The 4,804-nt window shown below is 49.9% G+C and overlaps 1 non-coding gene across 1 annotated transcript; it reads left to right on the top strand.

The window, feature by feature from the left end:
- Positions 1–4,436: 4,436 nt before the first annotated feature.
- LOC113263520 (U6 spliceosomal RNA) lies at positions 4,437–4,541 on the top strand. Its single transcript, XR_003319241.1, has one exon. It is a non-coding gene; the product is annotated as a U6 spliceosomal RNA (small nuclear RNA).
- Positions 4,542–4,804: the final 263 nt, after the last annotated feature.

The following is a 4,804-nucleotide window of genomic DNA, read 5'->3' as shown; positions in this document are numbered from 1 at the left end:
AACACTCCCTACATCAGCTATAATCTCTACAGAAATACCACAACGTAGGTGATTAATCTCATTTAGTAGCACTTTGAGGTGCAGGGAGACGATGGGGGAAACTTACTCAAGGTCACACAGTGAAAGCAAAGGTCAGTGGCCTCCTTCTGTAGTAAGCTGCCCCCACAAACCTGCTAGCTAACCCCTATCACACAGAGATCACTCCTGGGGTCTGGTCAGCCTGGCCACTAAGTGATAGAATTTGTTGCTGAAAAAAAAAAAAACAACTCAGAAAAATAACACCCTGGATCGGATAGAATCTTTTGCCCTAAGCATCCCATTTTGGACTTGCTCATTTATTTCTCCATCCCACAAAGATTGGTGAGTATGTACTCTGTGCCCAGATTACGGCAGTGTACAAGACAGCATGACTGCCCCTGGCTGGGCTGACACTCAGTAGGGAGAAGACAATGAAGAGACAAGCTAGTAATTCCCTATGGGGTTAAGTATCATAAAGCAAATATACAGAGTGGTGAGTATAGAGCAATGAGGAGGGAGAGGTCCCCTGCCTATGGGTGGTCAGGAGGGCCCCTTGGAACAGGTGACAGGACAGAGACTCCAAAAAAGATAGAGCTTGACCACTCTTGGCACGACTGCTCCTGAATTTCAAAGTCACACCTGCAGAACCCGAGACACTCTCTCTACTTGGAAGGGGACTCCAGGTGGGCCTCACAGCACAAGGCCCAGCAAGACCCCAGCATGTGCTGTTTCTGTGTCCGCAGTGCCTCCCCCACCTCCACCTTCCCCACAAGGGCCACCACCACCCCCAACACCTCCCCTTTGTTTCTTTATTTATTTTACCACATCTGAGGAGTTTTTAATGGGAGAGAAGGCCTAGGAATGGGGTTGTTTGAGGACAAGGAAATGAGCCACTTGCTGTGATGAATGTTCTTGAAAAGCAATTTCTTTTTTCACAGGTAGCTCGCTGGGCTTGGGAGCAAAAGTGCTTTGGCTGCCTATCAAATACTAACAGAGGCTAACTGTTTTCTCGGCACTTCTCTCTCCCCGCACACGCTCACTCGCGCCTCTCCCTACACATGACAGAAATGACATCAAGTTCAAGGGCTCTGGGGAGGGGTGGGGGGTCTCCTGCCAGGATAAAATGGTGGCTGTTTTCATGGTGCCCAAGGACCTTCTTCCTGCCCCCCCACCCTCTCCCTTCTCTGCTCATTTGTTTCCAAGCAGTGATTACACTGTAGGGACATCTCTGTCCTGCTGGGAGGGAGAAGGAGGGGGTCCCCAGGAAATCAGAGATCAGGTGGGAATCCTGAAATCCAGAGCAGCCAGGAGCTCACACGGGGTCTCTCTGAAGTTTAGGAAGAGGGAAAATAATCCTGCACCTTTGCCCCTGGGCTCCAACAACATCCTCCCACAAGAACCTCCATATTCACATTGTGAGGTCTCACTTCTTGGTTGTCCTCAGTTTACTCAGGCATGATCTTTTCCCCCTAAGGATGGACTCTCAGGCCTCATAGTGTACCTTCGGGGAACGTCTCTCAGATGGTGTCAACACAGAGGCCACTGATGTTCCGTAAGTCGCCGGAACCCTGCTTTTGCCAAATGATGGTTGTGCCTGGCTATCTGAGAGAGTATTTTAAATCCTTGGGAAATATGACAGCTAAAGCAAAACAAGGGATTAGGTTTCCAGCTGGGCCCACGCAGAACTAGTGAAAAATTACAATGTCTGAAACTGACTGTTGTAAGAGTCTGAGTTTTAGCAATAATTCCAGGAAGCCGGAAGTCTCCTGCTAGCACACATCCTGTAAGGACAACGGGACCAAACTCTACCTCTCTCTCCTGCTCCCCTTTGAGCTGACTCCTGCTTTTAGATTTGCCTAAGGGACAGTCGTCATAAACAAGAGGCCAGCTGGGGGGTGACTCAGCCTGGACAGGCAAGTAGACATCACTGTCTAATCATATTACAGATGTGTCTGGAAACATGACTTCACTTCCACAGCAGAGCGCTGGAATTAGGAATTTGGGTTTGTTCTCCTGAAGAGGGAGTGACATTTCTCATCTCAGTCATAGGGCAGAGAGACCTGTATCCCCTACGAAAAGAACCTGAGACAAGTAGCAGGGTGTGGACTTCCTTTTGCCCACTCTGCCAGCCCCAGTTCTGGAGCTTGGACAGGTCTCTAGAGTAAGGCCCCCAACTCCAAATTCTGACAGTGGCTGCGGAGGGAGGCAGGGCATGGAAGGGTCAGGACTGTGTTCTCCTCCTTCCTTCCGGGATGGTGGTGGCCAGCCTTCAAAGATGGCCTCCGCTGAGCTTCGTCTCCTTGCTACTAGCTTTTGAATAGCAGAATGTGACAGAAGCGGTGTTTGTACTTCTGAAGTTAAGTCATAAAAAGCCTTGCAATTTTGCCAGGGTCTCCCAGGTCGTATATCTGGAAGCAGCCAGGCTCCATGTAAGAAGTCTGACTATTCCGAGACCGCCATGATGGGAGGAAGTCTACACAGCAGGACCATGTGGAAAGAGAGCTGCCCAGCTAGTCCCCATTCTCTCAGCCACCGACAGGCCATGCTGGGTGACCTGTCCAACTGAGCCTCAACCCTCCAGCTCCGCCCACCAGCCAACTGCAGCCGCAAGAGAGACCTCTATAGAAAATGGCTCAACCGAGCCCAGTCAACTCATGAAAGAAAACAAATTCTAGTAGGCCAGTAAGTCTCGGAGTTCTTTGTAATGTAGCAAGAGAAAGCCAGAACAGAAATCCTGGCATGGAGAGGGAAGAGGTTTGCAAGGAATTTCCCAGTTCTAGCTGACCAATGGTTTCAGCACTGGTTTTCAAACCGGCTCAGCTAAGGAATCTTTTGTCCATTGAAATCATAATCAGAACCGTGATAGGTAGCAGAAATAAAAGCACAGCGGCTCTCATTTTGAAAAGGAGGGAGGCCCTGACCAATCTGTCCTTTTCCCACGTGCCCCTGCAGCCGCGCCTGGGAAATAAATGAGACTTCCACCTAATCCCCCAGGACTCTCACTCTTGTTCTCCTGTCTTTCTTCCTGAAAAAGCAAAGACAAAATTTTTTAAAATTTTTTTACAATTTAAAAAAATAAAACAACAACAAAGAACAAAAAAACAACCCACAATAGACTTTCTTCATCCACACTCGCCTGGTCCAGAGGGGATCCTGGCCACAGCCTGGAGTCGTGCCCACAGTGGCCTTGAGGGGCCTCCTATACCTCTGAAGGTTACAAGTTCTGACGACCTTCCCTTTCTCAGCAGGCAGGAGATGCCCCGGGTGGCTCCAGCACCCGTGTTCTCTGACAACACCCTGTCTTCCTTCACCAAAAGACACCAAGGTCACAGTCTGGCTGGCCCTCTTGAGATGCTAGGACACCTCTTTTGCCAAAAGACATGGTTGTCAAGAGACATTGTTATCAACCTCTGCTTCCAGCCCACCATTTAAGTAGAAAAGAGACAAGTATATACAATCTCTGTTGTCCTAATGGAGAAACTGAGGCCCAGAGAGGTTCACGTTCTCTGTAAAGCAAGAGTAGAGATCTCTCCAACCCCAGTCTCCGCCTCTTTTCCCAGCAGCGTTAGCTGCTTCACCACCCTTGTGTGCATGAATGCTGTGGCCAGAGCCCTGAAGGGAGCCTACACTTCTCTTCCAAAGCCAAGCCAAGCTGCACCCTAACTCTTCCTACAGACCTCACCGGCACAGTGATGGCCATGGTCCCATCCCCACCTGGGTTATCTTGGCTGAAGCTGGAGCCCGTGAGTCCTTCCAGGACCAGGCGATTACCCAATAGCCATGGCCCTCCCTGCCCCGAGACAGTATGTACTGCATAGATCTCGTGCCCTTTTCATCCTTATCACCAGTGCCCCCAAACTCTGTCTGCTCATCTTCTCAGGGAGAGCAAGCACTTGCCTAATAAGCACTTGACTGGTCTCCAAAGCCAAGGTTTGTTCCAATGGGTTTGACTTTCGACCTCCCCACGTCTCCTTGAAAAGATGAACCGCGCTTTTGTACCACAGGACATGCCAGGAATAGCTCACATAGACTGCTTTCGGGAGGGGATTTCATGAGGAAGAGGCCATAGAGAAACCAGACATCTGAAAGGTGCCATTAAGATGATAAACGCCTTTTTCCATGGTGCCTTGGGCAAGCCATTGAACTTTACTTTTCATCTCTTCCTCAGGGAGGTCACGATGTGAGAGTGTCCTGTGCTCCTTTGGCCAGGACGAGCGCTCTGGGACCACACTCGCATCCTTGCAAATGGGTGCAGAGCAGGACCTCAGAAAGCTCTGTGTCTGGCGAGCTCAGTGCATCCTGCCTGAAAGCAGGGCTTGAGCAAAACAGACAAGGGTCCCTTCCAGGCTACTATGGCCATGTCACAGCCTCCACCCCCACTCCCCACCATCACGTTTCCCCCAAACCAGCAGATTCCCATGCTCGCCTTGGCAGCACATATACTAAAATTGGAATGATACGGAGATTAACATGGCCCTTGGGCAAGGGTGCCATGCAACCCAGCAGATTCTCCCTACGGTCTGCAACTTCCCATCAAGGGAAAAATCCCAACAGCTAAGCCAGATTTCTGACCAATTTAGAAAGGTCTGAACACACTACACTAACAATAATAACTACCAATGACCCAGTCACTGTAGTGACCAAGGGCTGTGTCAGGTGCTCAACACCGCCTGCAAAGCAGTATTGGCCATTTCGTTTGCCCAGAGGCTTTTAGAGAAGTTAGGAAACTTGCTGCTTTGTAAGTAATGGCAGAGGTGGGATTGGAAACCATGTATGTCTAGCTCCA

The sequence above is a fragment of the Ursus arctos genome, unplaced genomic scaffold (assembly GCF_023065955.2).
Source record: "Ursus arctos isolate Adak ecotype North America unplaced genomic scaffold, UrsArc2.0 scaffold_1, whole genome shotgun sequence".
In the NCBI taxonomy this organism is placed as follows: domain Eukaryota; kingdom Metazoa; phylum Chordata; class Mammalia; order Carnivora; family Ursidae; genus Ursus; species Ursus arctos.
This window is presented reverse-complemented; position numbering and strand designations above follow the sequence as displayed.